This window comes from Erpetoichthys calabaricus (assembly GCF_900747795.2).
Source record: "Erpetoichthys calabaricus chromosome 1 unlocalized genomic scaffold, fErpCal1.3 SUPER_1_unloc_24, whole genome shotgun sequence".
Taxonomy (NCBI): Eukaryota; Metazoa; Chordata; class Cladistia; order Polypteriformes; family Polypteridae; genus Erpetoichthys; species Erpetoichthys calabaricus.
Genome location: NW_026261590.1, coordinates 109,863 through 136,890, shown reverse-complemented (window position 1 = coordinate 136,890; position 27,028 = coordinate 109,863). Strand labels below are relative to the sequence as shown.

Sequence of the window (27,028 nt, the reverse complement as noted above, 5' to 3'; positions counted from 1 at the left end):
GGCCTGAGAGGTAGGATCTAAACCATTCAAGTGGAGTGGAGTATATCATTACAGAAGGACTTGGATAGCATACAGGCTTTGGTAGATTTGTGCCAGATGAAATTTAATATCAGTAAATGTAAAGAATTACACACAGGAAGTAAAAATGTTAGGTTTGAATACACAATGGGCAGTCAGAAAATCAAGAGTACACCTTATGAAAAGAATTTAGAAGTCATAGTGGACAGTGTTCAGAAGCCATTAAGAAGGCTAACAGAATGTCAGGTTATATAGCACCTTGATGTGTGGAGTACAAGTCACAGGAGGTTCTGCTCAAGCTTTATAACACACTGGTGAGGTCTCATCTGGAGTATTGTGTGCAGTTTTGGTCTCCAGGCTACATAAAGGACATAGCAGCACTAGAAAAGGTCCAGAGAAGAGCTACGGGGCTGATTCCAGTGCTACAGGGGTTGAATTATGAGGAAAGATTAAAAGAGCTGAGCCTTTACAGTTTAAGCAAAAGAAGATTAAGAGGTGACATGATTGAAGTGTTTAAAATTATGAAGGGAATTAGTGCAGTGGATCGAGACTGTTATTTTAAAATGAGTTCATCAAAAACACGGGGACACAGTTGGAAACTTGTTAAGGGTAAATTTTGCACACAAACATTAAGAAGTTTTTCTTTACACAAAGAATGATAGACTATTCGAATAAGCTACCAAGTAGTGTGGTAGACACTAAGACGTTAGGGTCTTTCAAAACTCGACTTGATGTTTTTTTGAAACAAATAAGTGAAAAGGACTGGCGAGCTTTGTTGGGCTGAATGGCCTGTTCTCGTCTAGAGTGTTCAGATGAAGTTCTTTATAAAGATTTTGGTCCAAAATTTTGTTAATTTGGTTCAGGCCAAAAACATGTGACCCAATGAGGCTTGAACTTGATTGCAATGTTCGCAGGTTGGATCTTGCTCTGGAAACATTTTGGACAGATGCACTCGACATATCATTTTAAGTTTAATAATTATATGCTTTGCGCATATGGAGCTTGAGTGAATTCTCTTTATTGCTATCTTCCACTCCTTTTCTGAGATGTTGAGTGAGAGATCCTTTTCCCACTGTCCTCTTGGATCTTTGAAAGGGAGGGAAAATGTGTTGCTGGAAAGATAAATTTGGAGTGTAATTGTTCGTAGGATGCAAAGATGTTGTCTATGTACATGTCGCTAAGTGATTTAATCCTGAATGTTTTCCAGACATTAAAAACTGCTTATGTTTGAGAGGGTGGATAAAGGTGGTTATCGTGCAGAGGTGCCTGCAGATAAAAGCTTCTTTATCTTAAAGCACTTCCTACATTGGTTCCATATTCTGAGTGAGTGAAGCACAATTGGCTTGTTACTATATTGGTGATGACTTGTACTAATTGGGGTACAAAGCAAAGAATATAATGAAGTGCTGCAGGATTTTATATTCTAATGTGGACTAATCCTGTGTATATTCATCTATTTGTGTCCATATCCAGGTTTTTATAGTTTGTATATTCACCGCCCAGTAATAAAATTGAAGGTTACGTAGGGCAATGCCACCTTCTGCCTTAGATTTTTGTAGGGTCACCCTTTGGATTCGTGGATGTTTAGAATTCCAAATAAATGTGGTTATGGTTGAATCAGATTTCTTAAAAAATGATTTATTGATGTATATTTGAATGTGTTGAAATAAAAAAGAAGCTTAGGAAGGATATTCATCTTGACAATGTTAATCCTTCCAGTTAAAGTGAAATGAAAGGTGGTCCATCTATAGAAGTCTTGCTTAATTTTTTCCATACAGATGGAAACATTTTGTTGATAAAGAGCTTTATGTTTACTTGTGATGTTTATCCCTAGGCATTTAAACTGATCTGTGATGATAAAAGGGAAGGTCTTCAATCTAATATTGTGTGATTGAGAATTCACTGGAAAGAGCACACTTTTAGTCAAATTAATTCTGAGACCTGAAATCTTTTGAAATTCTGTTAGTGCTGTCAGGACTGTAGGCACAGAATTTTTGTGGATCTGATATATACAGTACCATATCATCTGCATATAAAGAAATTTTCTGTTCAAGTCCTTCTCTGATAATTCCCTTTACCTCATAAGCATTTTGACAGTGAACTGCCAGTGGCTCAATGGTGATTGCAAAACGCATTGGTGACAAGGGGCATCCTTATCTGGTACCACGTTCTAGTTTGAAGTATTCTGAATTAATGTTGTTAATACAAATGGAAGCTTCTGGATTGGTGTACGGTAGTTTGATCCATGTACAAATGTTCGGGCCAAACTGAAATTTCTCCAATGTAGTGAAAAGGTAGTTTCATTCAACCATATCAAATGTTTTTTCTGCATCCAACGATAATAATATCTCTGGGGTGTTTGACTTTGTGGGTGAATATATTACATTAAACAGGCGTCAAAGATTGGAAGCGAAGTGTCAGCCTTTAATAAATCCAGTTTGGTCTTGTGATATTACTGAAGGAAGCACCTTCTCGATCCTTCTAGCTAGGACTTTGGAGAGTATCTTAACATCATTATTCAGAAGTGAAATTGGTCTGTATGATGCACATTGTAATAAGTCCATATTTTGTTTAGGAAATATGGTAATTAATGCTTGGCAAAAAGTTTGAGGTAGAATTTTTTTGTCTCTAGCATCTGTAAATGTTGCTAATAAAAAGGGAGCTAGCTGAGTTAAGAATTTTTTATAAAATTCGTCAGGGTAGCTATCAGGGCCAGCTGCTTTCCCACTCTGCAGTGACTTTATAGCATCTAGTAATTCTGATAGTGCCAGAAGTTTATCCAATTCCTCTGCACTGAGAGTAGCTAGTTGTGGCATCTGTAATGCATCCACAAAAGCATTAGGTTGTGCCTTGTCTTCTTTAAACTCAGTAGAATATAAGGACTTAAAGTAGTCTGTAAATGTGTGCATTATTTTTATGGTCAATGATTTTGTCTCGCTTTGGTGATTGCTGGGATTGCATTGCGAACTTCCTGCTTGTGGATTTGTTGAGCTAAGAGCTTATTAGCTTTCTTTCCATGTTCATAGTAGTGATGTCTTGATTTAAAAATGAGTTGTTCTGTTTCTTTTGTTGTCAAGAGGCTGAGTTCTGAATGCAGAGCCTGCCTTTTCCTATGAAGTGCCTCACTTGGACACCTGGCATGTTCTTGATCTATTCTAGTAATTTCATTGGTTAGCTTTGAGGGATGTCATTGGTGATGGCATTTCCTGGCATAGCTGGACCACCGATTATATGTGCTGTTTGAGGATGTCCTATTGTGCTCATCTGTCAGTGTTCTACTGGCTGTAATGGAATAACATTGAGAGATTTTACACATTGAAAGGGTATATTTCCACACGCAATTTAAGAACTGACAAATTATTACAACTATTTGTTGTTGACATCATGGATGCTGCAATTCTTTAGGAAATTAGTTTAGCTTTGACCAAGCTGTCATCTTTGATTTCAAGTCTATTATGATAAGGGCTTCTTTTGTAATTCTTTTTTTCTTTTGTAATATATTTTCTTTTTGTACTTGGGAAGGAAATGGTTGGGTGTAGCACACTATGCATAACTGCAGTATTTGACTAATATGTTTATGTAAATATCCTCCACAATCAGCCTTTTTGTCATTTTTAATGGTTAGCTTGTTATCTTAATTAGTAAAACTTACATCCACTTTCCTTCACGTCGTACTTTTGGACAGTTTTTCTGTTATGTGCAGTGGAAGTCAAACATTTGCTGCTATGTTATGGGAGACTCCTGAAGTAATAACACTAAAGAGTCGCTTGTTCTTCTTGTTTTTTCTGTTATTTGGCTTAAAGTTTAGACAAGAGGCACCTGCAGCTCCACACCTTCAAATATGGAGGTGCCCATAACATCAATGCCAGGACTACAGGAAAGCTTTGCCAGTTCAACAGCTTATTTATTTCTTTATATATTTATTATTAATTTATTTTGGTACTTACATTAACATTTATTTGCTTGGCATACACTTTTATCCAAAGTGATTTACAACAGAGGTAAACATAATCGCGTAACATTAGCCTTGGGCCTGTTTGTTCAGCAAGTATAGTAGGACAGGGAACAAAAGATGATTGCCACAAGTGCAAAGATGTAATGCCTAATAATTTACAATCATCGATTATAATCAATAAAGTAATTAAACTTAAACTATAAGTTAATCATCAAAATAAAAGATGACAGAGCATAGTTGTTTTTTTCCCAATCCATTAAACAAATATTCACAGCACAGATGGGACTTCAATTGCTTCTTAAATACATGGAGGGATTCAGCAGGACGGATGAAGATTTGCACCTCGTTCCACCAACTAGGAACTACATAGGGTAAAAAGTAAGATAGAGTAGGAAAATAGTCTGGATTGAGATTTGATGCCATACAGAGGTGGCATCACCAGATGCTGTTCACTGACAGACCTGAGTGGGCGAGAAGTTGCAGAGCACCACACCAGAGGTCTCTATACACAGATGCTGACCTATTTGGTATCTTGTATTAATCCCCCAAGGGAAATTGTCTTTTCATATGACCTTTTGAGGTCAGAGTGCAGGGACAGCCATTGCAGGTTAAGGGTCTTGCTCAAGGGCCCAACAGAGTAGGATTCCTTCTGGCAGTAGCGGGATTTGAACCAGCAACCTTCCAGATGCCAGTGTGGATCCTTAGCCTCAGAGCCACCAAGATTTTCATTACCGGCCTCTTGTTTTATTATTTAAATGATCTTTTATTTTGAGAACAATTACCTGTCCTATATAAGTTATTTTTAACTAAGACTGATTCAGGTTTGATGTTAGTACAAAAGAACGTTGAACGGTCAGAGAGCTTGTCTGGTCCTGAGTCAGGCACTGCTTGTGGCCTTTACATCAATGCCATCTTATTTAATGGATGCTAATGAAATCTGTCTGTATTTGCTCTCAGAATGGGGGCTCCCTACACATCACTCATAAAGAACTGCTAAAGTGGGTTTTGAAAATAATGAACTGGCGAGATTTCTTTAAACTAAAATGGTAAGTTTACAAGTGACATGAAATAAAAAAAGAAACAAAACCGATATTGACTTTAGGACCATACAGCATGTTTGATGGAAGTTTACGGGTATTTGTGTAAAGACCAAACAAGACCAATAACAACTAGAAACTGCCTGCCTTGAAGTACAATGAGTGATGAATTGGTGCAGGGCCTGTAACAGCCGTGATCTGACAGAACTGCACTCAGATAAGATCAGAAAAATGGGATTTACAGGAAACACACGGCTGGATCTCAAGTTACAAGCAGGGACTTCTCAGGTACTGTGATTATTATGGGCCTCTTCAGGAGTCTGTGACAAAGCTATCAGCTTGTAATTCTTTAACACAGAAAGCACACTGTACAACAACAACAACAACAACATTTATTTATATAGCACATTTTCATACAAAAAGTAGCTCAAAGTGCTTTACATAACGAAGAAAAGAAGAATAAAAGACAAATAAGAAATTAAAATAAGACAACATTAGTTAACATAGAAAGGAGTAAGGTCCGATGGCCAGGGTGGACAGAAAAAACAAAAAAAAACTCCAGAAGGCTGGAGAAAAAAATAAAATCTGTAGGGGTTCCAGGCCACAAGACCGCCCAGTCCCCTTTGGGCATTCTACCTAACATAAATGAAATAGTCCTTTTTGTAGTTAGGGTTCTCACGGAGTCACTTGATGCTGATGGTTATACAGACTTCTGGCTTTAGATGTGTTCAAGAGGGGCTTCATTATCACATATCAAAGACACATGGGGTCTGACTTATCAGAATTCTATCCAGATTAAGTACAATACAATACAATATAATTTATTTTTGTATAGCCCAAAATCACAGAGAAGTGCCACAATGGGCTATAGTGGGTCTAAGAAAACAAATAAATAAATAAAATGGACTGCTAGGCCCTTCAAGCACTGCTGTAGTCAGCCAGTGAGCACAATGAACACCAGTTTAACTAAATAGTGTGGTGGCCTACAACAAAGAGAACTTCACTACACAGCACCTTGTCTATCTGTGCCACACTTATGGGGGATTTCAGAATTCCTAAGTCATCAGTGCTTTAGTAGAAACAGTTACATGGATGGAGCCTCAGATTCATAGTAAGCATTTCCTTCTTGCACTGTTTGTGTGGATGTGATAAACCAAACCTTTACAAAAGATGACAATTCATGAAACTTCATCCTACTTTGCAGACCCCAACTTCAATGATTTCTTTTCAGATAAAATTGCCCAGCATCTCCACTCAGGTCATCTTTTTAACTGTGTTGTCCTTATTTTATCACAGCTACATAATAAAAGTATGCAATGCAAATTTTTTGTTTTACTTGAAACCATTGCTCAGGTGTTAACAGTTGGCCATGTAGATCCTGCTTTCCATTGTTCCTGACCACAGCATCCTATGCTCTCAGACCAACACTTTCAAATCTCTTGTTACCAAATCTCTCTACTTAAGCATCTGCCATCCTTCATGTGTTTTCATCCACTAACAGCATGCATTTCTAACTTTGATGTCCGCACCGTGTCACCCTACTTCCCATGATACCCCTGACATCTTGCTGACATCCTTATTTGTATTTTCTTTCTGTCCTGGGGCCTGAACGTTTCCACACTCAAATCGCAATGTATAACACCTAAACATGGCGTAAAGCCACGCACATTTCCACGGTACCTCATACCCTGGCATACGCAATTTCTCCGCTTGTTTTTGCAGACTGGCGGCACCCAGCGTCAAAGCAGTGCTACTATTCCTGTGTGGTCACCCTTTCTTTCTTAGATCCACACTAGGGGGCTCTGCCCCCTGCTCGCTTCGCTCGCCAACCCCTGGTGTTGGGAATGAGAAAGAGCGCGATGTATGAATGAGATATAGAATAGTGTGAAGGTGTAGATGATGCAAATAGAAAGCAAACAACAAAGTGTCTGGCACAGTGTAAAGGTTTATTGGAAAATTTCTTTGTACACGCCGTTTAAGTGTAAAAGGTAATTCCAGGTCAGAACTTGTAAGGTCAATGAAGATGGTTATTGTCGTGATCAGAGTCAAGTTTGTCAGAGCTTAGAAAGAGTTGTGTCTCTCCAGGAAGTAATGGAATGACTTGGGTATTTATGTTTTCCACATTAATATTTTTTGTACATAATATAGTGCGTTGTGTTAAAAGGGGCATTTGGTCTATGAGGAATTGTAATAATATCTGGGTGAAGTCTATCTGTATTGGTGAGTTTACCATCTCCCAGTTGTAATAAACAATTGTTATGATCTGGATGTGGACATCGCATGTTTTGTACTAACTGTATCTTTTGAAAGCAATGCCAATTCTCTGCGTATTTTAAGGTGCACTGAACAATAGCTGAGCGCATGGAATGTGGAACAATAGCTAAGCACTGTCTAAAATCTCTTCGTAATAAAAGTACCTTTCCTCCAAAGGGAAGATTATTATTCATAAACGTTTGTAGAAGTTTATGAATGGTGTTGAGTAAGTGAGTGGATGCCATTGTACATTCATCAATAATTAACAGTTTTGCAAGACGGATGTCATGTGCAGTGCCACTGTTAATGTTCATAGTGGATATCGATTTGTAGGATCTAATGCAGTTCATAAAGATTGAACTTTCAGGTGCATCGTTAGTTAGAAGCTTCTGTAGATATTCAGGATATGAGCTTGTGCCGTTTGAGAGGCGCGTCGTTGTATGTCCAGTATTTGGGACGTGTTGTTTTGGAGCTGTAATCGATTTGCCTGTGAGGTGTGAGAAGCCCGTTGTAGTTTACGGCGTGCATTGTTTGTATTGAGCCTTGCCCGTTTTTGTATGTCGGTCAGTTGAGCTTTCTCTTTTTGGAGCCTTGCCTGCTTGTACTGCATTTATTTATTTTGTCCTTTTGCTGCCATTTCTGTATGTCTGAGACGGGAGGTGTTTCGTTTTGAAACCGTGCCTGTTTCGATGCAGTACTGTGAGACGCGTGCTGCATGCGTCCACGTTCAGTGTGTCTGTCCATTTGGGTTCGTTTCTGTAACTGTGTTAGTTGAGCTTTGCGTTTTTGGAGCCGAGACATTTTTTCTTCCAGAGTTTCAGAAGCGGGTTGGAGCCGACGTGTATTGTTTTTTTCATGCGGGTTCGTGTGTTTGGTCCCGTTACTCGAGCCGTATCGGTTTGTACCCGTGATCGTGAATTCATGAATTGTTTGTTCTTCAGCGTTAGAAATATGGATAAGTAATAAGGAGGATCGCACTCACTGTTAATATGGAGCCTTTTCTGCGGTTGAACGGTTAATAGTGCCTCATTGTATTGAGATCCACCTATGCTGCATAGTGTGAATTGTGTTTGGTTCCGTTATTCGAGCCGTATCGTTTTGTACCCGTGATCGTGAATGTATGACTTGTTTGTTCTTGAGCGTGATAAATATGGATAAGTAATAAGGAGGATCGCACTCACTGTTAATATGGAGCCTTTACTGCGGTTGAACGGTTAATAGTGCCTTATTGTAATGAGATCCACCTATGCTGCATAGTGTGAACGTGTTGAGATGACGTATGTTTAATACGGATGGTTCATTTAAAAATGGGGCTTTGTGTGTAGATTTGTGCATATTTGCGTTGTTGATTTGTTTCAGGGTGCACTGTTCCAATGCGATGCAATATTTGTCCACATATGCGAAAGCAGTATGGGCCATTGCCTTTTGGTAGCCTGATATTTACTCCGGTAAATGCAAAAGCAAATGAACTATTGTAGGATCTAATGCAGTTCATAAAGTTTTTACTTTCAGGCACATCGTTAGTTAGAAGCTTCTGTAGATATGCAGGATATGAATGTAAAGGAGGCAGTCTAATTTGACCCATTTGAGAACAACGTGTAAATTCCTTACTTGTATTGCCAGTTGTTTCTTCAGGGAAGTTAAGTGAATGACAATGATTGCAAATGACATTTATTAATCCCAATGAATTTTCCTCAATAGTGGACTCATTATTGAACGCGTTGTCAGCTAAGTGGCTCAATCGTTTAGCAGGTGTCTGCGGACGGTTCCTTTAGAAATGGGGCATTGGGTGTCACTTCTTATTGATGTTAGTGTGTTTGTGGGTCTGAATCGTCGTTGTTGTGAACGTTTCGTGTGCCATGTCCGTAGTCTGTCCCGTTTCGTCTCTAATGGGCTTGGTGTGGCGGTCACGGCTTCTTTTTTTTGGTGTGGTAGGAGCTTGTTGAATCCTCCTCTTTGTGTGCGTCCCGTTTCGTTTGCAATGGATTTCGTGCGTCGCTGTGTGCTTTGCCAGCATCTGGGGGGGGGGGGGGGGGTGTTGCTGGGGGGGGGTGGTTGGATTGGTGGGGCGCGAGCGTCTTCTTTCTTTTTGTGTGCCAGGGGCTTGTTGAATCCTCCTCCCTCTTTGTGGGTGTCCCGACCGCTGCTTGTAGGGGGGGGGGGGGGGGGGGGGTTGGTGCTTGGAGGTGGGTGTGGGATTTGTGGGGCGCAAGCGGGTTCTTTTTTTTTTGTGTGCTAGTTTCATGTGCAATGGCTTTCGTGCGGCGCTGTGTGCATCGCCTGCGTTTGACTCCTTTTTTCTGTGGTCTTTGCCGCCTCTCGCGGCACCTCATTTCTTGGGGCGCCTGCGCAGTACGTCTTTTTGCGGCTACGGCCCATGGCCGGATGTCCCTGCGTCCATCCGGTTTAGCATTCTCGGTTAGTAATGTGGATTCCTGACGCAGCTTTATAAATACACTTAAATTAACTGCATATTGTTTATTAGTGTAATGCATCTGATTGTAATTAACCTGCAGCAATATAATGGGCCAGGGAATAGCCATAGTATTCCAAATACCATAACTGCTTTAGCGTTGTCCATCAAGCTCCTTGTAGAACTGTAAACTTGCACTACAGTTATAATATTGCACAACCTGCGCCACTTTATAAAGCGCGTATGATGACGATACCATTTTTAAGATGAAATGCAGCAAAATATGTTGTTTATAGTATACAGATAAAACTTTAACTTCATTTAAATAATCTGTATTGTTAATAATTAAACATGTGAAGACACGGTGCCGCAGCGCTAGCTAGTTCATGGATAGCTCCTGCCTTGCGCTGTATTATTACTGGTGCTGACACTACACTGGAAGGATAGATGGATAGAATAATTAAACATGTACTACGAAGATATTTCAATGTTCCTTAAAAGTTTTGAAGAATCGGCGTTCTAAGCATACAGATGGCTTAACGTCTATTACAGAGATGATTGTGTGGCGATTGGGTATTTGGAGAAAGAAAAGTTAGGACAGGAATTGGAGGTTAGTATGTTTGAAAGAGACAGTACTTCTGTAATAAAGCATTTCATTGAAGGTTGCGCATGGCGCAGCAAGCCTCTTGCATGAGATATGAACAAGCACTGCGCCACTGTGTTCCCATGTTTAATAACACGCTTTTATTCCTATCATCATGAAAAAGATACCACGTATACATCTCAGTATTTTAATTATTCAGAGAGCTGTAATATCACGAATGTAATGGATTCTGTGTCCTGTCGGAGAAAGAGAAAGAACAGAAGCACGTAGTGATTCACACACATAGAGCACATAGAAGATCAAACACAGAACAAAGCATTTAACGTCCTACTTTAGTTGTGATGGGATTTGAGAAACTAGTAAAATAAATGATTTTAAGATGAAGTTTACGATGTTCTACTTTAATGACAAAATAAACTATGTGATTAAAGTGGAAATTTCAAGATTAAAGTTGACATTTCGTGCTTTTTTTCCCACTGTGTGCCTATTTTTATTCTCTGTACCCTAATAAGCTTTCATATGACACTCAGACGGTCCGCCATGAGTCGCTTTTTCATGCCGACTTTGATATGTGACAACTTCTTTTTTATTTCAGGTACTGTGCAACTTTGTGAACTTGAGCTTTCGAGTTTCTCCAACACTATGTCACTCGTTCAGCTTTCTTTTGATGATTATACCACTGTTTAAACCAACAAATAGTACGTTTTTCCTTTGCCTCCACTTGGTATTCTCTGAAATTCTTATATTTTCCCCTGTGCTTTTCCCATTGTCTTTTCACAGAAGGTTATTTATATTGATTTGCATATTCAAAGAGGCGTAATTCTGGGAGGAGTTGGGGCGGGACAGAAGGCGCGTGCACGTGCGTTACTTTTCACGCTGATCGGGATTTATGTAGTGGAAGAAAGTGAAAGTTTGCGTGCGCACAGATTCCTGCATCTGGATTTTTCTGTGCATACGCACATTCCCACTTTTGTGCTTACGCCATGTTATAGTGTGATTTCTACGCACGGCGTTATACATGAGGCCCCTGATGAGCAGCTCCTACTTTTTTTTGATGGCCCAAATTGCATCTGCATACATCAGCACTGTTTGGACTCCTATCTTATGTAACTTACAGTTACGTTTTCTTGACAGTCTTTGACCATTTGTACCTCCTCCCACTTTCTTCCATTTCTCAATCCTGCATCAGTTCCATGATGGCTGTTTGACAACCACCTCTTGTGTCAAATACCAAGGCCAGATATGCGTCTTGGTGGACTTGTTTGAGCTCGACATTTCGGCTGTCTATGGCTCAGATTCTCTCGTCTGCTTCTTTACAACACATGATGACATCTGCATTCCCAGCATTTATTTTTAATCTTTTTGTGTTTTGTTGAAAAATATTTATTTTAATACCTAAACTTTAAATTACAGCGAGACAGCAAGGTTACAATCATCAATTCTTGGATTAACATCCTAATGTGGCTTCCTCTTTATTCACAAGGAAGAAATTCCAGTGATTATGTTCGTCATTTCCATCCTAGTGCTTCACAATGGTGAAAAAAGTAAAAAGAAAATCATTCCACAAAAAAAAAAAAAAAAGAAAACGTCCAACTCCCATTATTTATTACCCAAGCACATATATTCCTAAAGCAGTTTATCATATACCACAAATGACAATTCACAATGACACTTGACTCAGTTGTCTTTTACACAAAACCCCAACAACGCACCACACAAAAACACCACTCTACACTCTCAAAAATGAAGGGCCCAGAGTTGTTTTTCAGGGCAATGCCAAAGGGGAATCAATTTTGGCTCCCAAAAGGCCCTTCCACATGAAGGTTCCAGAAAGAACTTTATTTATTACATCTTGTGGCAGATTGCCGGGGTCATTACCTGGCTGGGATGCCTAAAAGGACTGGAAGGTGGCAGGAATAGCTTCCGGGCCACAACGGGGCAATGGCCCTGGAGCAGGAGATGACTACGAGAGAAGAACAAAGAACTTCTGGCCTGTTGGGACCCGTGGCCACCACCAGGGGGTGTCTCAAGCCTCATAGGACTCGGAAATAGTTACTTCCGCCACACTCGGCAAGAGGAACCTGCCAGGGACACCTGAAGTGCTTCCAGGTCAAAGGGCAGCACTTCCGCCACACCAGGAAGGACGTCATTAGACACCTGGAGCACATCCGGGCAGGAATAAAAGGGGCCGCCTTCCAACAGTCGGAGAGCCAGAGTCGGGAGTGGGAGTAGGATGAAGCTCCCAGGAGGAGATAGGCGGCCAAGGACTGAGAGAGAAAGGACTTTATTGGGGTGATTATTGCTTTGTGCATTGTGTGGTGTTTTGGGACTGTGTTTATTGTGATTAATAAACGTGTGATTTTATAAAGATGTGGTTTCTGACTGGTGGTGTCCGGGCAAATCTCACAATCTATAATCTGCTCCATGCAGTAAATAGCCATGAACAGATGGTAACAGCCTTGTGAAACACCAATTAAAAGGACTCTTGCTGTGTTTCATATCACGGGCCAAGTTCAGGATTTCTTGATCTATGAATGCACTGCTAAGTAGTCTACCATAAAGTAAAGACTTCATTTTGTTTCTCTAAATATCAAGCACAGAGTACAGAGAACTAGCTTCATGTGCAAAAACCCTTCTCACAATGAACTGGTGCATCGTCATGCAATGGTTCTACAATAATCCACACAACCCACTAATGAAATATAAAATGCCAAACCAGAGTATTCAGAAAACTTTCCTCTTCTACAAACTTCTGCCTTCTGTGTATTTTTTTTTTAATGTACTCTGTATGTAAAGTGACCTTGGGTTTGTGAAAGGCGCTCTATAAATGTAACATTATTATTATTCCCTGCGGTGGGTTGGCACCCTGCCCGGGATTGGTTCCTGCCTTGTGCCCTGTGTTGGCTGGGATTGGCTTCAGCAGCCCCCCGTGACCCTGTAGTTAGGATAAAGTGGGTTGGAAAATGGATGGATGGATTATTATTCCATGAAGAACATTTAGCACATAAGCCACATTTACATCAAGACACTAATCTGAGCTGGTATGGGTTCCACCAAAAAAAATTAATGCAAGTCACGCTTGATAACCAAGAAAATGAAGTGTCAACCCTTAGCCTGGCACGTGCCAGCGTAAAAGTGAAGTTCAGCGTAAAGTCATGAAGTTCACAAAAGTCCCATCCAATGAGAAAGAGAACCTCATGTAAAAAGTTTCCTTTTTTTGTTTGTTCTTTCTAAGCTATCTAATTTAGTGGAATTCTTGTATAAATTAATCTTACATGTTCACTACACAATAATAAATCCTCAGCCTAAACTATTGATTAAAAATGAGCACCTTTTAAATTGTCATTCATTTCCATCTTTTTCTTGATGTTAATGGAGGTTTTTTTTAACATATCTAATGTTGCTGCATTCTCACTATTGATTAAATTATTAATCTGCCATTCGTTACCAAGTGGGAAGACTACATTAAAAACTCTACCGTTTATTGAAAAATTACAATAAATATCACATTTAAATTATTACAGCATTTGTTCCTATTGCCATTTTTTTGTAAGTGAAAGACAAAAGAAAATTTTAAAAAAGTAAAAAAAAGGTGTGTGTTCCATATTAACATCATTATATACTGTATATATATATCTCTATATATAATCTTTATTTGGATCTTGATCTTTGTTTGTCCGCGAATGAATTAGAAGAAGAAGCACTAGATGGCAGTAGAGAGACAGCTAAAATATAGGCATTGCATTAAGAATCTCCTCCAGGCTTATACTACTGAAGACTGTAGTATTCCAGTCACACCTCAAAACACAGACATTCCAACTAAACAAATTGTTGTGCTTTAAATGATCTAATCTTTATTTATAATCTTCATTTGGATCTTGATCTTTGTTTGTCCGCGAATTCCACCCATGTGTAGACCACCTTCCAGTTTAGTACGTTGTTGTTACTCACGGATGTCAACAATGTGTCGGAATAACGAAAGGGGTGGTGGACAGTGTTACGCTGGTTAGCTTCTGAGGCCTGGTTAGAGAATGAGATTGCCGAAGATAAAAGGTACGTGCCTACATAACATATGAATGAAAGAAAGACAGTCGGTAAGATGAATGACAACGTAACAGCACGTTCCAGAAATTATTATTGTTACATTGTAGCCGGGGAGTGCTGCACGTCTCATAGATGTACCCTGGCTTGCTCACATGTCAGTGAAGTGATCCCTATTTATGCTTTAAAGAGCCTGGATACCTATGTGTCCCCCTTTTATAAACATTGCTCCGTGTAAATTGCCTTACTCTTTGGATTGCCACAAAGCAACCTGCGAGATTGGAGAAAAGTTGAGAAGAGATCGTGAGAGGAAACGACAGCGTCGTGAAAACGAGACGGACTGTGAACAGAGAGAAGCAGAAATGCTCCTCCACCACCACATAATTACTATTCGGACAGTGATTTCGAGTAGGCCGTTCCTATCGAATCAATGTCCAAGGGTTTTGTTTTGTAATTTTGTTTCCCTTATAAAAAATCATAATGCTGTGCGACGAAGGGCCCAGTTCACGACTGGCAGCCACGTTTAAACAGGGAGCCCTTCACAGACAATTTTAACACGCGCAACGTAGTTGGGTGCACATGGCTAGTATATATATATATATATATATATATATAAAGAGTACCAATTCTAAGTCAGAGTAGTTCAGAGATGTGTAATGTCCAAGAAAAGAATGTCACACTTAAAGACCTTACAGAACCAACCCTGGTGGGCTCCTGCTGTTGTATTTTAAACATTCAGCACAAAAGAGGGTTAGAAAGAAAGCCCCTTGTCATGATAGTATTTGTAAAATAATAAAAGTAACATAGATACAATTGCATGTACTTCCATCCATCCATCCATTTTCTAACCCGCTGAATCTGAACACAGGGTCACGGGGGTCTGCTGGAGCCAATCCCAGCCAACACAGGGCACGAAACAATCCTGGGCAGGGTGCCAACCCACCGCAGGACACACACAAACACACCAAGCACACACCAAGCACACACTAGGGCCAATTTAGAATCACCAATCCACCTAACCTGCATGTCTTTGGACTGTGGGAGGAAACCGGAGCACCCGGAGGAAACCCACGCAGACACGGGGAGAACATGCAAACTCCACACAGGGAGGACCCTGGAAGCGAACCCGGGTCTCCTCACTGCGAGGCAGCAGCGCTACCACTGCGCCACCGTGCCACCCTGCATGTACTTCAATAATTAAATACATTTGAACTCTTTATTATTTTTATAATAGTCCATCCACCCATCCATTTTCCAACCCGCTGAATCCGAACACAGGGTCACGGGGGTCCGCTGGAGCCAATCCCAGCCAACACAGGGCACAAAGCAGGGAACCAATCCCGGGCAGAGTGCCAACCCACCGCAGGACACACACAAACACACCAAGCACACACCAAGCACACACTAGGGCCAATTTAGAATCGCCAATCCACCTAACCTGCATGTCTTTGGACTGTGGGAGGAAACCGGAGCGCCCGAAGGAAACCCACGCAGACACGGGGAGAACATGCAAACTCCACGCAGGGAGGACTCGGGAAGCGAACCCAGGTCTCCTCACTGCGAGGCAGCAGCGCTACCCACTGCGCCACCGTGCCGCCCTGCATGTACTTCAATAAATAAATACATTTGAACTCTTTATTATTTTTATAATAGTCCAATAGTAAAATATTAAAACAAAAGAAAATGTTCTGCAATTGAGGATACGCCATTAAACAGAAACACTCGTTATAACAATCGTCAAGTCAGGTCTGGCACTCATGGTGCTGATTTTCACAAAGATGTTTGTGATTACATTAAAGGCCTAAAAGGGTGGGTTGCTTTCAAAACCCTTGTGGGATCATCCAAGGTGTGTTTATTCCTTGAAAGTCCATTAAGTGAGGAGCTCAGACTGTCTGCAGCAAAGAGAAAAAGGACAACACAGACCTCTTGGAATTAAAAAAAAAAAAAATACAACTTTCTATGTGATTAGATGGAGACAAACATTACAAAGACAACTCACTGGAGCTGATCCTGTGACTGCTGTGCAAAATCTTACCATCAATTTGACTTTTTTTGTTGACTTTTTGGTAAGTGAAACTCTATACAGTGCATTCTTCCAAAGTTGTACCCATGACAATGGTCTGCACTCGTGTGTGAATAACAGTACTACTGAGCTAGAGGCCGATGATGTAAAATACAAATCATTCATAGCATCAGTGCACAGGTCTGTCCTTGAAAATGACACTGACGTGAATGGCCAGTTGTATCATCCAGGCTGACCTTCTGATGACAGTAAACTCCTCCACAGGAGTGGCACTGAGACATCGCACCGCTCACACGAAGCTGCAGCTTTCTTAGATTGCTAAATGCACAAAATATGTTTGCATGTTTATTCTAGGAATTCTGCTGTTTATTCTTGTATATAATTTATATTCATGTTGCTATTGAATACTTACATGTTTTAAGTGTTTCAAGTAAGATGGTCATAAATTAATAGGTTTACATTTTTTATGTGAATAATGCCATTAATATTTAATTATGCAGTGCACAAATTCAGACCTGTAATGTACTCAGGCATTGAGCTGGATGGCCTTGTGTCCTCTTTCGTGTTTCCAATTTGTGTTACTATTTATCAAAAATTATTTCCTAATCAACTACTGAAAAGACTGCCATTGTCTCTGTTGCTTATTCTTCTGTTTTATGACAATTAAATAAACTCTTCATTTTTTCACAGCTGTCCCCTAATACACCATACATACACTACATCACGCTTAAAGCCATCTTAAAGCTGATGTTGCTCTCTCCTCTGAGTTCTGATTGATGTTATCAATTACGGTGCTCACATAATCAAAGTATGCGTCTTTTTTTGTATCAGTAAGGTGCTGCTGGAGTATGTGAATTTCCCCTTGGGATTAATAAAGTATCTATCTATCTATCTATCTATCTATCTATCTATCTATCTATCTATCTATCTATCTATCTATCTATCTATCTATCTATCTATCTATCTATCTATCTATCTATCTATCTATCTATCTATCTATCTATCTATCTAATCATAGATTGCCGAGGCCCACCTTGAGTTAACATGAAACACGTGGTGTTTGTGTAGCCAACTCACAATTAATTGTAAAACACTTTTATTCAAGCAGAGTTTACTCAGCTAAATCACGAAATACCATACATCCATCCATCCATTCTCCAACCCGCTGAATCCGAACACAGGGTCGTGGGGGTCTGCTGGAGCCAATCCCAGCCAACACAGGGCACAAGGCAGGAAACAATCCCGGGCAGGGTGCCAACCCACCACAGGACACACACAAACACACCAAGCACACACTAGGGCCAAATACCATACCATACAGGAGTTTTAAAAATCACGTATCACAATACACAACACATACTTTACAAAACCCCACACACATGAATCACAACACATAAAGCCACAGGAACACGTAACACAAACCAAGAACATCAACCCTCCTCTTTATTACATCAGAAATCCAGTCCCTGAAAATACAGAAGATCAAAATATGCAAAACAAACTGAACCCAAATGAATTAAATACACAATGTCAACGCAGGTAAGATAGATCTTTCCTCAAGGCCCACCAGTATAACTGCTCCAGTTAGCCCACCGCCTGTGGTATCTGACAATCTGCCCTCAGGATTAATTCAAGATGTCAGTTGAGTTGTAAGCCTTCCTCCGCCTCTCATTTTCCCTTTTTTAACTGTAAAACAATATTTATTTTTAAACATGCCATTCAATCACAGGATGTGTTCTGGTGGCCCTGACATGGCAAGATGGATCTTGCAACGTATGCAATAGAATTTATCAGGGTTCAAGTTATTCAGAAAGTGGTGCAGAGAAATAAAAATAAAATACCACACTTTTACTTATGTAGATTTGTTACAATTTGATGATTCTCTGCTGACTTTGACTCAATAAAGGCCAATCTGTCCAACATGAACAGACAACTGAGGACAAACTACAAGTGACCTCTGCACCAATCCCCTGGAAGGCCAATGATCTGCTTGCAGATTTCAAAGCAAAACTAAAGATTCTCAGTCAAAAATCTGAAAAACGTGTCAAAATGCAACTGATCTAACAAGCCCTAACAGAAGAGAAGTTTGTTTTCATCACAAAATCTTTGCCAAATCAAACAAGAAGCACATAGCAATGTATCCCTAACCTAGGAGAGAGGGCACACTGGGCCGCCATCTTAAAGAAGGCCATTAAATGATGTCACATGGTAGCAATAACATCATAACCGTAACCAATATGGCTGTCACAATTACGAGAATCACATAAAATGGTAATGTTTGCTAAAAAAGCCCAATTAAATCCTCTGTGATCCAATGTTGTATAACAAGAAAATGTGAAACCTGCCAAAAGGTGAACACTTTTCAAAGGCACATCTTTAAATATGTTTAAAATAAAAAGTTAAAAGGGTTAGAAGTTTATTCAGCGATACACAGACAAACACACCAAAAAACAAGAAAATATGGCCTGAAAAAGACATAAATGGGTCGGAGAAAATCAAAATAAAATCAAATCCTAACAACTAGCAGCACAGAATACAAGAGCAGAAATTTCCTTAAATGAAACAAGAAAAAATAAAATCTAAATTTATAGGCAGCAGTAAACAAAGTGAAAATCCTGAGATAAAACTCAGTCTGACTTGATGGAGATGTCAATAACATGCTGGAGTTGTTAGAGATTTAGAATTCAATTTTCTATCACACATTAGTCCTCAGACTTAATGCACTGCTATCAGGGCTGACAAGAAACAGTAAAATAAAGAAACAGCGAGCATGGCAGCCGAGAGCAGCGACGAAACATGAAAATGAGAATTTCACTCAGCTGTGTACGTGCGACATACACTAACATTTAACAAACAGAGCAAGGATTTTTACATTTTACCTCTATAATAACTTTCATTTTTCTTTTTGCTGTTTCTAAAGCACACACATAGATGTGATACTGGGTTACAGAAACAAATGAATGTCGATGTTGTTTAAGACCTCCAGGCCTAGCAACTCCGTCCTGCTCTGCCAGCTCAGTATAATTTAACATCTTTGTTACCAACAGTCAAGTACGAGATTCTGAAAGTCACCTCCAGCCCCTCCAGTGTCCTGCTTGACCAGAATATCACAAGATACTCTGTGCAGTTTATTAGTTTTATTCTCCTTACCTGTTTATGTCCCTGATGTCCCATGAACTGATGACATGACTTTATTCAATATGCCGCTGCGGCCCCTCAACTTCGGCAGGCGTTGTCAGTTGTGAGGCCAAACCTGAGACTGCAGCAGGACTCGGCTTGTCTCTCAGCTCTCTGGCTGCTCTTCTACATTACAGCAAAGTCTCAAAACAGCAAGTGCGGTCTTGTTATTAAAGCAATATAAATAAACAGGAATGCTGTCTGGCGAGTCTTCATCAGTCAAGGGGGCTCACTTTACCACCCGGTGCTCCTTACTAACAGATGCTAACAGACACGATTACAATAATGGCATGTGGGCCTTTCTTCAGATTACAGACGCACACAGAGTGGTGGCCACAGAGACTCAGCGCCTGCCTCTTTACCCTCACGGGTCCATTTTCTGCCATTCATTGCTTCTGAGCACACACATTAAAAAGCAGGGATGAGTGACATGTTTTGTTCAAACTACAGTAAGTAGCTTATTTCTTATTGAAATTTATTATTTTTCAGTGAGTCATAAATTGCCAAGAATTTCTTAGGACTCTGTCAGTACAGGTCTGGGTTTGCTGTGTTCACGGTTCAATACAGTTATTTTTTTACTATTAATAATCATCCTACTTGAAGTGTCCTAACTTGTGATTAATTATTATTGTTATTTTTTTCTGATTTTATTCCTTTTCATGAATGCCTCTGTGTTGCTGAGGACAACTGTGCCATTGTTAAACCACCGTGTACAACCTTATGTTTGATACCAAAAACACCCCATTCACACTGCAGCTCCATTCCCATTTTTTCACTCTTATGTGACAACAATCTGATTTCTAGAGAAGTATAATTAGCAAAAAGTGTAATGGAATTAAAAACTTTTCAGAAGTATTTCCTCTATTCTCTTAACGACTGTTTTGCATCCAAACCGTCCTTATCACTCTCAGCATTCTTTGGCCACATCTTTCTATGCACTCAAACCCACAGCTCTGCTATTTTGTTTCTTGGTCCACTTCGTTGCCATCTTGAGCTGACAAATTCATTCACGTCCTGCACTGAAATGATGTGAAGTCGAGCAACAACCAGCATCTTTTCGTCTGACAGAATTCTTTAATCATTTTGTGCATGTGGGGCACATTCAGAATATACAGATTTGGATCATTCACTAACTTTATCTGAGGAGTCAAAATAAATCAATAAAATAAAATACAAGACAGGAGAAAGGAAGTCAGGTGTGGAGGATGGACAGGGTTCATGCCTGGCCCGGACATCCCTTATACTTGTATTCCGGGGAGCAGCCATGGACTCCTCAATACCTTCCCCCGGGACGCTTGGTGGAAGCCTCCCTGGTTGATGCCTCAGTTTCCCACAGGGTTTCATGGGAGATTGAGTTCTTCCCAACCCTGTGGGGACCTGGGATGGCCACCAGGGGGCGAGACAGAGATGGTTAAGCCCAGCTGGTCTAATCATGGGCCCCACATGGGAATGCAATTGGGTACAGGTGAACAAGCACCAAGAGCACTCCCAGAAGGGCCATAAAAAAGGCCAGCAACCACCACTCAGGGCCAGAATCGGGAGGAAGAGGACGAGGTGCCTGAGAGGAGTGGTGTTGCCAAAGGAAGGATTGCTGACACTATTAAAGAGGTACTTTGGGACTGTGTTATACCTGTGGGGTTCACGGGGAAGACGTGCCCCACGGCTGAAGAGAAAATAAAGAGTTGTTTAATTTAGTGATGGGCGGAGTGAAGCCTCATGAAGCATCAACACGTTTGAAGCAATTGTGTCGGAAATCGTATCGATGAGCTTTTGACGCACAAATGTTTCAAAACGACACCTTGAAGCTTGTTTAAAAGTGCATGTGAGATGATGAAGGGGAGGTAAAGCCAAATGTCACTGAGATATGTCGTGTGTTACTTTTATCAGCACTGTCAATTACTTCACACCATGTTAGCCTTGTTAATGATGACGCTGTAGACTCTTCATCGATTGATACAGACGCCGGAATGAAGATCTACTAATGCACTGGAAACAAAGAGCAGGCAGCTATCCATATTTATAGTAATTTCAAAAAAAATCTGTCTTTGCCAGAAACATTTATTCTTGTTTACCGTAAGAGCAGCCCATACTAATCATTTATCTCGAAGCATGCGCAAATAAGACTTGATACACGTATATCACCTAACGTTCAAAGTACAAGACCTGCAGTTTACATATTGTAACATAATATAGCTAATACAACTAATGAAACCCTCTATGTTAGCTAGATCTACCATTTCATCATACACATGAAACAAGACACATATTTTCATTAGATACATCTTTATCACACTGCTGCCTCACAATAAGGAGACTCAGGTTAATTTCCCGGCTCCTCCCTGCGTGGTGTTTGCATGTTTTCCTCGCGTTTGCGTGGGTTTCCTTCGGGTTCTCTGGTTTCTTCCCACAGTCCAAAGACATGCAGGTGAGGTGCATTGGAGATCCTAACATGTCCCTAGTGTGTGCTTGGTGTATGTGTGTGTCCTGCGGTGGGCTGGCATGCTGCCGGGGATTTGTTCCTGCCTTGCGCTCTGTGCTGGCTGGGAATGGCTCCAGCAGACCCCCCGTGACCCTGTGTTTAGATATAGCAGGTTTGGACAATGACTGACTGACTGACAGACATATTGAACATTAATGCAGTAATTATAGCAGTAATAATGAACCTGAGGAAAAAAAGGAATATTTATGAGAAGGGACAGAAACAGTGATATCGTAGCAAACAGTATAAAAACAACATATAACACAGTAAATAGAACATATAGAATATCAAACAAGATATTACACTTCACCAGCAACCACCCGGTATCTCATAAACGGAGCTGTGTTAAAACTCTATTCAGAAGAGTCCACACCCACTGTAATACGAAGGAAACAAAAATGAATGAGAGACGCTATCTCTTCCATCTTTTAACTTCAAACGGATACTCAAAAACATTCATTAATCGGAGCTTACACAGAAGACGCCAAAAAACTCAGCAAACAATTGAACTGAATCAGAACCCCCACCCCACCTGGCACTCACTCCCTTATCACCACAATGTGTCAGAAGGTACAGCGGGCATCCTGGCCAAGTCAGGTGTCAGAATAGTGCACAAGTCAAGTCAACTTTATTTATAAAGCACTTTACATACAACAGCCGCTGACCAAAGTAAACCCACGAACAATCTGCGCACGGTCCTCTTTAATGCTAAAAACAAGAAATCGATAGCAGAAACACGAAACGCAGTTTATAGTATTCCACGCAGTTCCTGCTCAGCAGTATACATAGGACAAACTTCAAAAAGAATCGCAACACGTATACAGGAACATCGCAACGCCATCAGAAGAAAGGACTGACTTTCATTGATCTACACGCATACTAAATCAACAGGACATACATTTAACTTGGACAAGTCAAATTTAAGGCCAGTACTAAAAGTGACAGAGAGCTGGCCGAATCTTGGTTATCAAATGAGAACGCCATCAACAGATACTTGGACGTAAATCCAGCATATGTAAACTTAATAATAATTCATTACATTTATATAGCGCTTTTCTCAGTACTCAAAGCGCTATCCACACAGGGAGGAACCGGGAAGCAAACCCACAATCTTCCACAGTCTCCTTACTGCAAAGCAGAAGCACTACCATTGCGCCACCTGTGAGGACACAGAAGAAGAACACGTTCATAATAAATAAACTGTACACCCAATACCCCCCCCCCCCATCACACTGATTTAGCCACCCCCCCATCCACATAATGTTTTGCTATATATTGCCTTTGATTCTTGCAAGTCTAAGCATTATCCTCTGATGAAGACCCCTGGCAGGGGTTGAAAGCTCAGGAATAAAAACTACTTTATGATACATGATACATTTTTTCTCCCTTTGTGGATCTCCAGCTGCAAATATATATATACATATATATATATATATACAGTAATCCCTCACCTATCGCGGGGGTTACGTTCCAGAGCCCCCCCCCCCACCCGCGATAGGTGAAAATCTGTGAAGTAGCGACCTATATTTATTTTATTATTTAAACATATTTTAAGGCTTTATAAACCCTTCCCACACTCTTATAAACCTTTCTCACTCTCTTGTTAACCTTTCCCACGCTCTTATAAACACTTCCTATGCTCTTAAACACTTTCTACATTCTTAAACACCGCAGACCAACACTGCACACTGCACGCAGCGATCAGACGTCAATGTGTCTGCACTCGCTTTGTGAAGGGGGGCAGCTGAACTCACGCTGAGCAGAAATGGACTTTGTGCTGCTTCTGCCAAAATGACTGCTTGTCGCTCTGCGTGTCAATAATTTTAAAGCCTGTACATCACCAATTTTCCTGTCTCACTGTCTTGTCTTGCGTGAAGTTAAAATGTTTTATAATAGTGAGATGTTATTCATATCCTTAGCCCGACATTCACATATCATATGTGTTAACAAAGTGTGTTTTATAAGTTTACATGTGTTTAAAGCATGTGGGATGGGTATTTTAAGGCTTAAACTATAAAAATGTTTATTTATATGGTCTTTCTATATCGCAGATTTTCTCCTGTTGCTGATGGGTCTGGAACATAACTTCCGCGATAGGCGGGCAATCACTTGTATTTAAAAACCCGCGAAGTCGTGAATCTGCGAAAAGTGAACCGCGAAGTAGCGGTACAATCATATATATGTTGATTTCTATATTCAGTGAATACACGCGTAACACTGTTCACTATAGAAGTGAGGCAGTGCAACACAGAGACTGGAATATTTATGAGAACAGCCAGAGTATTATGGTGAAGGAAGTGTTTTGAACCATATTAGTACAGCTGTTCTTATACATTCTAATAGTCAGCATTTTAATATGCAAAATTTGTCATTTTATATTTTGACACTAAGTAATGTACTGCACAATAATTTCAGTTGTGTTGATGATCCAGAAAGATTTGTTTCACCAATCACAACTCTGTTGAAATTTTGTAACCTGGTGGTGGAATATGCAGTGTAATGTAATTAATATAACTTCCTAACTCTCGGGTCAAAGCAGTAAGCTGACATGAGGAATGAAAATGTCCTGCCCCCATGCATTGCAGTTCGAAGCAATGAGCAGACATGCGTAGTACTGAGATTGCATCCTGATGGGGTGCCGAAGCCTCAGACATGCTGAGTACTGAGGTCGTGACGGGACACCGAAGCCTCTGACATGTGCACTAGGTTAACTGAGGCTTCAAAGCCTCGAACAGATTCGAAGCCTCAGACATGCGTAGTACTACTGAGATTGCGTCATGACGGGCTTCAAACGGGGATTTGAAGCCTCAGACATGCGTAGTACTACTGAGATTGCGTCATGACGGGCTTCAAACGGGGATTTGAAGCCTCAGACATGCGTAGTACTGAGTTCATGACGTGGCGCCGAATTCTCAGACATGCGCACTGGGTTAACTGAGGCTTCGAAGCGTCGAGCAGATTCGAAGCCTCGGACATGCGCACTGGGTTAACTGAGGCTTCGAAGCGTCGAGCAGATTCGAAGCCTCAGACATGCGCACTGGGGTAACTGAGGCTTCGAAAGCCTCGAGCAGATTTGAAGCCTCAGACATGCATAGTACAGAGATTGGATCATGATAGGGCTTCGAAGTCTCGAGCAGACATGGTTACTGAATCTTTGTGAAGCCTCAGCACACTCAAAGGCATTGACCTCTATATTTTGAGAGTCTATCTGACACTTAACTCTCTAGTTATATTTTGTAATTCGTATTGACATTACACACTTCACTTAATATAGTTAAACTACAATTCAGGTAGTTGCTGAGAAGTAATTATTGTTCTTGTGGTTTGCTGTGATTTCCTTTGTCTGATACATAGTGTCAAAGATATATTGTCATATATCAACTTTATATATATAAAAAGATTAGGTAAATTGTGCAACCTTTTTATGGAACACTTAATTTTGTTCAAAACCGTACGTCATATAGTATACATCTATAAATATAATTTTTTTGTCTTCATTAGGAGAATACAACAATGATACTCTCGTGTCAATTAAACCAATTTAACGTGCATATGTCAAACAACATATTTCCACATCCGCCGCAGTAAGAACAGTAGTAGTAGTTCAGTTGTGCGAAGCTCGTTGATTATCCTGATTAGGTGGCTCAATGGTATCGCAACTGTTTCTCAGTAAAAACACCAGCGGTTCGCGTCGTCGATCCTCCACTTGTTAAAGGTTTTTTTCCATTCCTCCATTTAACAATATTTTCAGCTTGGACGGATAGTGAGCGAATCGAGCTGTCGAGGGAAGATTGGGCCGCAGTAGACGGGCAGGGGGCACACGTCCCTAATTATATTGTGTATGTAAAGAGTTTCACTGTAAACCGTAATAAGCTTCATATTTGTGTGTTTGGAGACCCTAGTATCGTACTGAATTTGTATTGTAGAAAAACAAACTACCGTCCACCATGCCTAAATGTGTCTTTTCGTTTCTGATTGCTATACGGCACTACCAATTTAAGACAATTTGCTATAAACAGTTTCAGCCAATCAGCGCCTTCTAAACATGCAGAATGACAGTGTGAACCTTTATTGTAGCGGCGCAGCATCTTCGTACAGTCAGTCATTGTCCTGTTAGACTATTTACTGTTAAGTGCTGCTTGAGGTAGCGTTTATAGTACAACAGGTAGCCTACGTAGTTCTTAAATTGGTATTGAAATGCACACACAAGTCTCCTAAATTATTTATTGAAATGCCTACATTTACAGTGTCCGTTTTAAGAAATCGTAGTTTTTACTTGTTCCCGTTATTAGGAATTACAATTTCTCAGTGTCATATTCGTTACTACTCGCGAGTCCCGCATCATTGAGATTCTGATTTATATTCGGTATAATCAATTTTTTAAAAAGAAGCGTTCATTGAACTGACTATAGCAGACTTGTCATCTTCTTAAAATGACTTTATTGATTTGATGTTGACAATCATAAGGTCAAAAACCAAGGAGGCGATGAGTTTGCATGGACTGTGCTGTTTCTTTTTTTTCGTGACATCGCGTCAGTAGAGAGTGCGTGACGTTAACAATGCATTCTGTCCTAAATGACAGCGCATACACTTTTTGATATTTCCTAAAGGCCAATGTGTCTCAGTTTGCTCATTAATATATTTTGACAGTGTATTTTAGTGAGAATGATTATAAACATATTACCCATGTTCATTTCCCATGTAGATATGTAACGTTTGGTGAGAATAAATAAAAAGTAACAACACATATAATAGTTATGTTGCATTGTTTATGATTAACAAAATTCATAGTTTATCTGAAATGTTCTACTTAGACAGTCGATTTATTCCACTTCTGAAGGTGTACATTGTCGGTATTCTCCATTGCAATTGCCCCAGAAGGGTGGCAGACGAGCTCACGTAATGGGTGACAAGGCACATCCTCACCCTGATGCCGAGGCTCTTGTCATGAATATTCCCATCTTGTGCTTTTTCTCGTTCCTGCCAGTTTACTATTATTATTGGACACGTATGTAGAGGGAATGTGTG

At 40.3% G+C, this 27,028-nt stretch overlaps 1 protein-coding gene across 6 annotated transcripts in view; it reads right to left on the bottom strand.

The window, feature by feature from the left end:
- LOC114645172 (NACHT, LRR and PYD domains-containing protein 3-like) overlaps positions 1-19,641 on the bottom strand; it is a 92,798-nt gene extending 73,157 nt beyond the window's left edge. For all 6 annotated transcript variants that reach the window (XM_051921786.1, XM_051921787.1, XM_051921790.1 and 3 more), the window contains exon 1: positions 19,495-19,641. The gene's annotated coding sequence lies outside the window, so the exon portion shown is untranslated. The remainder of the gene's footprint in view (positions 1-19,494) is intronic.
- Between the last annotated feature and the right edge of the window lie 7,387 nt (positions 19,642-27,028).